Here is a 12603-nt window from a genome sequence, read left to right on the forward strand (position 1 = left end):
ATATATATATATATATATATATATTCTTTCTCTTTTAAACTATTCGCCATTTCCCGCGTTAGCGAGGTAGCGTTAAGAACAGAGGACTGGGCCTTTGTGGAATATCCTCATCTGGCCCCACTCTGTTCCTTCTTTTGGAAAATTAAAAAAAAAAAAAACGAGAGGGGAGGATTTCCAGCCCCCCGCTCCCTTCCCTCTTAGTCGCCTTCTACGACACGCAGGGAATACGTGGGAAGTGTTCTTAATCCCCTATCCCCAGGGATATATATATATATATATATATATATATATATATATATATATATATATATATATATATATATATATATATATATATCCCAGCCTAAGCCAGGTACCTATTTATCGACAAGCCCAGGTTGTGATGGTGTTAGGTGGAGATAATGGTTGCTATGGTGGTGGTAGGGATCTTGGTTGTGGTTTATGTGGTGGACGTGGTTATGTTTGAGGTGGTAATTGGGATCATGGTTGTGGTTGTGGTGGTAGGGACTGTAGTTGTGGAGTGGTGCTTGTGGGTTCAATATATGAGAGGTCAGCATCTAGAATGCCTCCGGCAAAGAGCTCGTGACCACGAAGGCAAAAACGAGCGGAGATCACTAATTATCAGGGGTATTCTTCCTGGGAGAGAGAGAGAGAGAGAGAGAGAGAGAGAGAGAGAGAGAGAGAGAGAGACTGTAGGAAGAAAGTAAGAAAGAATACGGCCACAGTCTATTGTTCCAGGTATACAAATCAAGACATTATTGGTGGGCGCTCCCTTGTTCAGATCCGGCCGGCGTGTCTCGCCTCCTCCAACATAAAGTCGCAGACAAAAGTTTAATTTGCATCCATGGCGGCGTTGGTCCTCCATTATGGCCATTACTCCAGCCGATGACACGATATACATCTCTCATCATGGTTTACCTCTAGGGTCATGTCTGCTGTTTGAGGTGTGAAAGGTATGTTGTGTGTGTGTGTGTGTGAGAGAGAGAGAGAGAGAGAGAGAGAGAGAGAGAGAGAGAGAGGTCCCGGACGTCATAATAAGGCTGCTAGGGGAGTGTTCGCGGGACTTTATGGACAGGATGTGTATATATCGGGTTGCAGCTATGATTGGTCATCCCGTCATGGGATGATCCACCAGTGCTGGTCATCCCGTCATTGGGAAGACTGGGCTTGTGTTATGCTTCCCGCCAGAGTGTAGGCTGGGGGGGCTCCAAGGTGCTGCTGACCATCCAACGTGGGTCGGGTAAGGGAAGACCAGTGCTTTTCAGTTCGCTCTGTCTTGGTCTCTTGGATAATTCGTTGACTCGATGAATGTTGGTCACTTATTTTGAAAACAGAGTTTATATTATGATAAGCTTTTACCTCCTGTACCGGCGAACTAAATTCTTAATCTGATTTTTGCTTTTAGTTCTAAGTGAAATTTTCCTTTCCTTCGCAGCGGACTTTCACCTTACTGCGGTGGGTGCTGATGTTACTGAAAATTCATCGTTCCCAGACTTTTTTTTTACCTCAGTAAGAGGCGAAGTTTACATGAAAATAGAATATTTTACTTCCGCTCTGCGAAGTTTTTGCCTCAAAATCACGAGATTTTTGTGATATCAGATGTAATCGAGACAAAGATTTTTCGACATTTTCATCACGTGTGATGTTAAGATTTTCATCACTTGTGATGTTATGTTAGGGTTTTCATGACGTGTCATGTTAGGTTAGGTTAGGTTTTAGAAATATTGTGATGTTGTGTAAGATGTGATTATCTTCTGGGCGTTTTGTAGATCATATGTGCCTGATGACCACCTCATAGTGGTTACCGAACTGCTGAAAACATGACTGTAAACATGAGCTTTGGACTTTGTGTTCACGTAAGGTGTTGTTCATACGTAGACTTTCACGTGAACTGCAAGTAAAGTAATTTTGAATATTCTTACAATGATAGTATCACTAGATGACTGCAATTATAAAGATTTGGTTTTGGATTCTAAATGATGGTTCTTAACTGGTGACCTCCTTGGGTCACACTGGTATTACTGGTTCCTCATAGGTGCACCTTCTGTTGGTGATATTCCTGGGTCATTTATTTTTAGTGTTGAAGTTCATGTCAATATGATAAGACTTATGGAAACTGTATCGTGTGAATATGTTACATCGCTTGACTGATCAGCAGTTTGTTGATAAAAGCTGGATTTCAAGTTAGATACCTCGATATATTTAATTGAAGACGTAACGTCCACAGTACAGAGGGCTGATATGAAATGTAGTGGCCTGTACTTTCTGGTATAAGACTCCCAACGGACATCGTATACGTCTGGAAATACACATATATGGGGCGAAAGTATCTTGTATATCCCAGAAGTATGTACGTTAAGTCTTGGACTCTGTTGATCTTTCTTTGTATACTGTGAGCACATTAGGTCGGCCGAATGTCCTTTTCTGTCTCTCTGGCTATGTCTGCACATACTGTTCCGTCTCATGTATCAACTGCAGGATAGCCCAAGCTGGGTCTCCACCAGTCGTCACAGTGGCTCCAAGTTTCACCACATTTAGGTCTGTTGAATTCTTGCTGCTTCACATATTCCTCTCCTGACACACTGGCTCCTTGCTCACCCTCTCCCTGCCAAACTGCCTGCCCCAGACACGTCCCTCCTCACACTTCCTTCTCCAGACGTCCCTTATCACAATTCCAGCGCCAAACACGTCGCTCCTTGCGATTCCTTCCCTAGACATTACACTGTCTGCCGTAGACTCGTCCTTCATTATGCTTGCACCCTGCACCTCGTCTCTCTTCACCCCCCCCCCCCCCATGCCACGTGTCCTTCCTCGCATTACGTCCACGCCCCACGTACCCAGTCACACACCTCTTTGTACACTTCATCTGCCGCATACGTCCACACTGACATTTCTCCTTCCTCATGCACGCGCGACACTCTTCCTCTGACACACGTTCTCCGTTACCCACGCCTTCCATCATTCACACTTTCCATCACCTACGCCCTCCATTATCAACGCCGTTCCTCTTCCGCGTCCTCCTTTACCCTCGTCCACGTCTTGCCCAATTTTGCCTCTTCACCTCATTTCAGCCAGCCCCCAGACCCCACCATGTCTGTGTACACCAGTAATTACCTGCTTGTCTTGTACCTGGAGAGAGATCTACTCGAACGTTTTCAGCTTGTATTTGTTGACAGTCTACACATGTCTTAGTTCACTTCACTCATCCACTTAATCTTATGTTATAAAAGTAATTTTGTTACTTCCTTCATGCTCAGTTTCATGTTGCTGTTCCTGGTTTCTCTGTTTTGCATCTTCCTCAGAACAGATAACTGTTGACGTTTTGAAACTGATTTAAAGATTTAACGGTTGTGATCGCCTTCTCTTACTCTTCTGTTTTTCATTTTAGATAAATTCATGACATCTGTCATCTCACTGTAAATCATCTCTCTTGATTCTGGTATCAACTTTTTCGCTCTCATCTGGACCTTTTCTGTTAGGTCTTTGTGTTTTAGTGGTGATGAGGTTGATGAACTTATGATTGACCAGTTGTTTTGTATATTATAACGTTGTCACCATCATTAAGTAAACGCTTGCCACAATTTGCTGGCTCGGTCATTTTAGTGTTCGTGATTTAACCGAGGAGAAATGAAATTCATTCGAAAATGTTGAGATCTGTTCCTCTCCTGTGGCTCCAACACACTCAGGGAAGTCTTGGGTCTCAGCCAAGAGCTTTTGCTATATTTTCTTTTCGTGCCCCCCCCCCCCCCCTCTCTCTCTCTCTCTCTCTCTCTCTCTCTCTCTCTCTCTCTCTCTCTCTCTCTCTCTCTCTCTCTCTCTCTCAGTTTCCGGCTATCCTCAGCATCTTTGGTCTTCATATTTAAGTTATCTAGTTATCTAGAGACAGGTTCTGTGCACTTGTTCGTCACCTCTGACAAAACCATTAACCTCATGTTGCTCAGTGTAGTTGAAACAAAAGAGAACTAAGAAACATATTTGTAGGAACTAGTGAAGCGTAATACTGTATATGTTTCCCTACTAAAACCATGGTTATATTTCCATACCAAAGACCATGATTGTGTTTCCCTACCAGAGACCATGGTTACGTTAGGTATATCATTTGTATACATCCATAAGATAACTTGCGCTAAGAGTTCGGTCAATTGTATCATCATTGTTTGCCTTTCTAAAGGAGATAAGCTAACGGTATACACATTTTGCTTGTATCATGATTCTTTCAGAGTCCTGAAGATGCCATGCTATGGAAGTAGTGGCAGTTTCTGGTAGTACCATTACATGAGAGAAGATTACCTGAACCTACCATCGTGCGATGGACTTGAGCACACCGTCTTCCTGCCCAGCATTTTGCAAACCCACCACTTTAAGATCAGTTTACGAGGGAGGAGAGACAGACAAGTGATGATGATGATGATGATGATGATGATGATGCGTAAGAGAGCATGACGGGCATAACCATATTTGCTCTGTGTATCATCATCATTACCATCATCATTATCATCATTACCATCATCATCATCATCATTACCATCATCATTATCATCATTACCATCATCATCATCATCATTACCATCATCATTATCATCTCAAAAGATTAAACGTAATTATTTCCTTTGGTGAGAATCATAGCGACAGGTCTGCCTTCGTCAGATGTAGTACCACAGTGGTACTCGTGGTATTATAGTGCACGACATCCATGAAGAGGTGCCTCACGGGGCTGTGGGAGGGGATCAGGATAGCAGGGTGTGTGTGGACGAGCGATATTCGTCTGATATTCTTCGTAGAGCCATGTACCTGTCACTACCTTACCTCCGTGATATTCGTCTGATATTCTTCGTAGAGCCATGTACCTGTCACTACCTTACCTCCGTGATATTCGTCTGATATTCTTCGTAGAGCCATATACCTGTAACTACCTTACCTCCGTGCACTGGTTCGTGGTTGTGGCTCACATATCTTGGTGGCTTTTTTGATATATTCAGAGACTCGTGTATGTGTGTGTGTGTGTATGTGTGTGTGTGTGTGTGTGCGCGCGCGCCATGTAAACAGGTAAGAGGAGACTATTTTCAAGGCAGATGCCAGTATATTTCGTATTCTTGCTACAAGGACACTGAATTAGCATAATGTTGACCAGTTTATTTCTGGAGTACACAAGTTTCTTTCATGTTCACGGTCGGATTTTGTGGTGATGACGGGGGTAGCGCGTTGCGCTCCCCGCATGTCTTGCTGGTTGATTGACAGTACTGGCAGCTGCCGCGCGCCTCACATGGTTATTGATGCTGTAGAGAAGGTAACTGTAAGGGAGGGAAGGAGAGGTAAGTGGGTCCCTAAGGGCAAGATGCATCCCTTACAGTGGCCCGCCGCCTTGTTGAGCTATACTGCCAACATGGCCTCCGTGTGAGACGGCCTAACTCGTTAATTGTTGGTCGTCACGTACTTCTACAGGGAGGGAGGGAGGGGAAACTGTGACCCACAGGGTTAGTGGCCAGGGAATGTATTATCGTATTTTGATTCTCGCTTCTGTAGGATGGAAGAATTGGCTGATTATTTGAAATAGTTATTGTGAGACGACGGATGGCAGTGAGGAGCGAATCTCAGGGTTCCGGGTTGGCTGGATGGTGTCACCGGAGGCAGAGTTGCACAAGTTAGAGATACTGTTCCTCTGCTTCACTTGGCAGTGAAACATGAGCCTTGAGCAGGGTTTCGTTTTCCTCGAGCTGGAGTTTCGGCAGTCGTGTCATTGTTGGTATTGCATTGCTGGAGATATTTCTTGGCTTACATGTCCACAAAAAATACTTTCTGCCCCAAAATGTTTTCAAAGGCAACACACGGCTTGGATTTTCTGTGGGTACAAGCATATGACGGTCTCAGGTGGAAATGATTGTACTAGTGTTTCTAACGGTGTTTTAACACCAGCAACCCGGCTCAGTGTGCCTGCCTCTTCCCGTCTGCCGCTTCATTTTGTGAATGTCACGTTTGGTCTCTGTATATCTTCCACTTTGGTTTCAAGATGATTGGCTCTTACTTCTCTAAGAATTGTTTCAAGATGGTTGGCTCTTACTTCTCTAAGGAAGAGAAAGCTCGAATTCTCACTTAGGAGCTGCATTCTCACTTAGGAGCTGCATTCTCACTTGGGAGCTGCATTCTCACTTGGGAGCTGCATTTCATCGGTACATCGCCTTATTCAGATCAAGATCTTATTGACTCAAAATATGGACCAAGAGTACTTCAGGAACCTTACCAGTTCCATGCCCAGACGTCTGCTGATGATGATTTAGGCTAATGGAGAGATGATAAAGTACTAAATTATAAGACTGACGATGTATGGGGAGATGGACAGGTCTTTTTTGCGGACGCTGTATGTTACTGAGGCACAAATACGGGTGGCCTTCATGTCTGTCTTGTTTATGGTAGGTAAACATGTCTGTAAACATGTCTGTAAACAGAAGGAATTAAACTGGAATGTCACCATCGGCGAGGTTGTGTTCTCATTGGATGATGAATACAGTTTGGTAAAGGAACTTTCCACTCCTAAAGACTCCATCATTTCCTTGTTACTGATTAAAGCACAGCCTTGAAGCTGCATCAGCCCAGTACGAGAGTCTTGGATTTACAAAATGATGATAATTTATACATGTGTTACCAGACTCTGCCTCCATGTGGTTACACCGCGAGTGAAAAGAGGCTACACATCGAGGACCTTTTTTATTAAATGGAGTCTCATTTTCTTGAACCTGACTGGATTGCAGACTTGAAAGCAGGATCTCCATGAAAGGTGTCTTCCATTTGTAGCAGGACTTCCCGTGCTGCTGCTGACTGTCAGGGGTGTGTTCTTGGGTCTGGATCATGGTCACTGGAAAATTTTCGCAACCACCAGATACTTCCGACTGGTCGCAACAGTGGCTCGTGGAAATGTATCCAGAGATCCACAACTTGACTACAACTTGAGCGTAGCGAAATCTTGAAGCGACGGAGAACCTGGCTACAGACTTTTAGATAGCTGCAGGCGGAGGGTGAGGACGGGATCCTGTCCTCCTACAGGGCGAGTCAGGGTGCACTGCTGCTGGGAGGTGGTAATGGGTGTGATGTTTGTGTAAGGACAGCTGGGTAGCACATTTTTTTCCCTGCAAAAAAAGGGTGAGTCCAATGCTTCAACAAGGAGGAAAGATGTCCAGTTAGTTTTTGGAAGTGTATCCAGGCCATTTTTTCCTAGGAAAGAAATAGAACAATACTGGGTGGCAGTATGAGTGGCTGCAGGTCGATGACCCTTTGTTGCCAATTGAGGGTGGACCGTCATGGATCAGGCCAGGAAACGCCGGTGTTAATGGTGACTTAGTGTGGCTTTCCCTGGAGGCTGTGGTGCTGGCTGGGGGTCAGGCCGAGGGGCTGCGGCTCTCCCAGCAGAATTTCAATTCGTCCACTAAATTATCTGTGTGTGAGGAACGTTGCAGAGGAATTACTCGCACCCAAATTATAATAATGTGATTGTAGTAGTGAGAGTTAAAACAGAAGTCTAGCTATTTATGTGTCATCATAACTCCTAGTTTAATGGAATGAATGAGGTACATTTTCATGCGACCATCACTCACACGCATTCCTAACTCATGTTTATGTGTTAAAGAGAAACATAAATGAATTATTTACCACAGGAGTTAGTAAGATAGGCCAAGCCAGTAACTAGACACCGCTAGTGATGCTCACTCATAACAAAGCGTGACTCCTCCTGAGACTTTGACCTTTGACCTACAAGATCCTCTGGCGAGGAGGAGATATTTCGGTATGATTTTGTGTTGAAAAGCGACAGCATTTTCATTTGTGGCAACAGTTACATGAATGATGAAGGCTTCAGTAAAGGTTATTTACTTGTGAAAGACACACCAGAAGAACCATCTCCTGAGTATGATAGCAAGCACTGTCTTCCTCCACCATGCAGGAAAATGCCTTTGGGCTCCACCCTATACGAGCACCTCACCTTCAGGTGCTGACGTCACGGCTCTCGTCGCTCTCCGCCGAGTCTGGTCGTTCCCGCCGTGTTTTCGTGCGGTTGGGGTCACACTGAAGTCGCTGCACTCCATTTATCACGGTCGTCTTAATGAAGTCTTCACATTGTTTGTAGTGCTCCCACGGCCAACACTCTGTTCTCATCAGCGTGGTCATGTCAGCGTGGACCTGCCATGGTCGTGTCTGCGTTGGCAGGTCATTATTACAAGTGTTTGATGATATGATCCATCAACGTCTTACCCCCAAAGCTATGTGTACCCTCAGCCCACAGAGTCTATGGTCATACTCCCAACTCCCACCGAAAGCGCCATCATCCCCTTACTTCCTGCAGGTGCCCATCTCGTAGCAGATGAAGCTCTTCCTCTACTCTCCTTCACCCCCACCAGATGAGGCTCTTCTCCCACTTGATGAGGTTTGGTTCCCAATTCTACCCGATGAAGCCGAGTCCTCGATTCCCTGCCTTATGTGAAACCAAACTCCTGCAGGTGAAGATACACTCTCTCCATCTCTTTAGATACAGTTCAGGTCTCCTTCTTACCTCACATGAAGCAGAACTCCGTACCTAAGATAGATTTAAAGCTTCCTCACACATGATGAAGCTGAACTTCATCTAAATGGAACCTAAGCACTCATCAAGCATGAGGATGCTTAAGTCCTCTCCAGAAAGATAAAACTGAACCCCTGGTCACGTAAGATGAAGTGGAATCTCCCTTACTAGAGGTGAACCTTAACCCCTCCAGCGTTCCATACATGATACCAAGCCCCATCCTTTTCCGCCCCACCAGCACCAGCCCCATCCCTCTCCGCCCCACCAACACCAGCCCCATCCCTCTCCGCCCCACCAACGCCAGCCCCATTCCTCTTCACCCCACCTGCAGCCAACCTGATCTCTTCACCACCTGCCCTCTCCTCCCTAACCACCAGGCACCCCTTAACGCTGCAGTGCCAACTGGGAGCTCCACAGGAGTGCCATTGTCGGGGGACAGAGCAGCGGAGGTGCGGGTGAGGACTCACCTTTACTCTCGGTGGTCCTGACGCTGTAGTGTTACCACGGCCTCCAGGATTCCTCCTGCTGGGGCCTGGTGTTTGAGGGTTTGGAATATTTCAAGTTTCTTAACGCTATCGTGTGTATTACTCTTTAGTACACTGTAATGTACACAGCCGTAAATAACTGGTGTTTGACGTGTAAGGTTCTTGGACCGGCCGTCACTCAGGAGCACACGTCCCGACGCTGCTGACTTGTGGAAGTGTAGTGGGCTAACCAGTGGTGGTTCACCCAATACCACAGTAATTTCCGTGTGTGACTCACCTGGCCTGTACCTTACCCTCTTTAGGGGGTTGTCTTTACCCCCGCAGCTCCGTCTGCGACCAAGTGAGAATCTATCCCATCAGGCTGTTTGATGCTGCAGGTCTCAGTTCATGATACACTTGGAAACTTGGCTGAATTGTTTACACCTTAGAGGAAACTGTCCAGAACTGTTTGGTAGAAATAGCGTTCAGAAAGGAAAGTTTCGTCACAAAAGATTTGATTTTATGTAATAAATGTAAGATGGTTATGAACGTGGTGGACTTCGGCCGGTGTGGAGCCGTGAGTTTTGATATACAATTGGTCAGGACCAGTCTGAGCAGAACACACAAGCATCATCCTCTGTGTCACCACAATGAACATGATTTGTTTGTTCATTCATCATGACGGGTGTAGTGTTCTCAGTTTGTACATTACAATATGTTAAGCTAATATCATCCAGTTATGCTCTTGGTGATAAACCCATATCCGTTCAAAATTCAAGCTGATTAGAGTATGAGTGGTCCCAATATATATATATATATATATATATATATATATATATATATATATATATATATATATATATATATGTATATATATATATATACAGTAAACAGTATGCTGGTTTAGCGATTTTCATTGTCATTCAGATGATATTTTGTAATACTTCTCGGTATTCGAACCCTTTTAATGTCACTGATCTTATCCCTTCTGGTAGTGATTCAGGTACGTTTGATTATCTATTAAAAGCCTTTCGTATGGTATGAGGCTTCACTGTGCAGCAGCCATCCTTCAGGAAAACATACAACAAAGGCCACATTCGTTCACACTCAGTCTCTACCTGTCATGTGTAATGCACCGAAACCACAGCTCCCTATCCACATCCAGGCCCCACAAACCTTTCCACGGTTTACCCCAGACGTTTCACATGCACTGGTTCAGTCCATCGATGGCATGTCGACCTCAGTATACCACATCGTTCCAGTTCACACTATTCCTTGCACGCCTCTCACCTTCCTGCATGTCCAGGCTCCGATCGCTTAACATCTTTTTCAACCTCATCCTTCCACCTCCAATTTGGTCCCCCGCTTCACCTTGTTCTCTTCACCTCTGACACATATATCCTCCTTTTCATCCTTACCTCGCTCATTCAGTACATATGTCCAAATCTTATCTGCCCTCTCAACCACACTCTTTTTATTACCACACATCTCTCTTACCCTTACATTACTTACTCGATAAAACCACCTCACGCCACATATTGTCCCCAAACATTTCATTTCTAACAAATTTCATTGTTGTATATTTAATCTTTGATTTCTAATGTTTATCAAGTATTGACCATTTAAGTATATTTTGATAATAGTACACTAAATATTCAATGTAAGACAGAAGACGTTAAGAAAATAGAAATATCTGGTAATTCCATTAAAAGAAGTTTTTCACTGACTGTAGCCTATGGCTTTCTTATCATCTTAATGTTATCACCTTATAAGAGAGCAGGCATGACATGTGACGACAACCAGGAGAACATATCAAAATTTTTCGTCTTGTATTTCAAAACGTAAAGCCTGATGAGTACATTTTTTTGTCGACTGGACGTAATTTTATCAGGATAACTCTGTCATGATGGTGGGAAAACAAATATACTTTGATGTGACAACGAAGTATATGGTAAAGATAACATGTGCCCAACTCACCACACCAAGGAAATATTATATGTACTTCCTGTGAAAAAGTATATTAACTCAGGCACTGTGGCTGTTGTCGTGCTGGAGTACATGTGTCAGAGTACACATACGGTGCATTACCCTTCGCGCCGTCCCTCTGGGCCATCACTGGTGCTGAAGGAGTTCCTCCTCCGCCATCTGGGTAATGGAGGCGGGCGGCCTGGTGGGTTAGTCATTGGAGGAGAGTTGCCAGCTATGTTTTCCTTCCTGGAATGAGAATTAGTGTCTCTCACAGTGATTGATACTTATTGTTATTCTGTTCTTGTGCCAGTTTTCGGAATTTCTTATGTAGTTAGATATTTAGTATTTTGGAATCTTACATACTAAGGCGTTTTGGTTGAACTAGAAATGCAGACATAAGATCACACACACACACACACACACACACACACACACACACACACACACACACACACACACACACCAGCATTCTAATTATTGATATCTGTGCAGTGGACCAATTAGCAGTTTGGGATCATTAGCAATGGCGGCGTCCTGATTATTACGGAACACCATATAAAACGCAGAAATGTTCAGCTTTGGTGACGTGAGCTGTGACGGAGTGGGGCAGTGGGAGCGGCCAGGAACCGCAATGAATGTGTTTCCAATAATTTGGAAATTCGAACGCGTGTGTGTTCTTCATGTAGGTTGTTTGACGGCAGTCGTGGTAGTGGTGAAGGTGGGCACATGTTGGTGTGTAGTGGTGAAGGTGGGGACATGATGGTGTGTAGTGGTGAAGGTGGGGACATGATGGTGTGTAGTGGTGAAGGTGGGGACATGATGGTGTGTAGTGGTGAAGGTGGGGACATGATGGTGTGTAGTGGTGAAGGTGGGGACATGATGGTGTGTAGTGGTGAAGCTGGGGACATGATGGTGTGTAGTGGTGAAGCTGGGGACATGTTGGTGTGTAGTGGTGAAGGTGGGGACATGATGGTGTGTAGTGGTGAAGGTGGGGACATGATGGTGTGTAGTGGTGAAGGTGGGGACATGATGGTGTGTAGTGGTGAAGCTGGGGACATGATGGTGTGTAGTGGTGAAGGTGGGGACATGTTGGTGTGTAGTGGTGAAGGTGGGGACATGATGGTGCGTAGTGGTGAAGGTGGGGACATGTTGGTGTGTAGGAGATATACTGGAGGCAGAGGTGGGTCGATGGTGGTGGCGGTGGTGTTGTGGTATACCAGGGCTGGGAGTCTGTGCTTGTGGTGCCGGAATGAGAGGAGATAACAAAGGGTGGGGGTAGTGGTGATAGGAGTATGGAGATATTACGGATATTACTAACAGTTCTCCAGACCTGCTGGACAGCCGAGCGTGTACACTGACAGTATAACACAGGGCTGCTACCCACGGGTCGTGGAGAGGCGAGCGTCCCGTACTGACGTAGTGTAAGACCTGCTCGTCTTGTGATGCTGGTGATGGCTCTTACTGCTCTCATCGCTTGTTTGGCTGATGATGATGTTGACGTACGACTTTTCTTATAGATTAGTTAAAACAAGATATCACAGTGTGAATGAGATGGTCTTGAATAGATTAGCTGGTTCTAGGATGCGGTCTTGACCAGCTGGTGGAACAAACTCTTGTGGTATTTTT

General features: G+C 44.9%; 1 protein-coding gene across 6 annotated transcripts in view; it reads left to right on the forward strand.

The window, feature by feature from the left end:
* LOC139746697 (guanine nucleotide exchange factor DBS-like) overlaps positions 1 to 12603 on the forward strand; it is a 542611-nt gene that overhangs the window by 45231 nt on the left and 484777 nt on the right. The window lies entirely within an intron of this gene.

Source organism: Panulirus ornatus, chromosome 66, assembly GCF_036320965.1.
Source record: "Panulirus ornatus isolate Po-2019 chromosome 66, ASM3632096v1, whole genome shotgun sequence".
Lineage (NCBI taxonomy): Eukaryota > Metazoa > Arthropoda > Malacostraca > Decapoda > Palinuridae > Panulirus > Panulirus ornatus.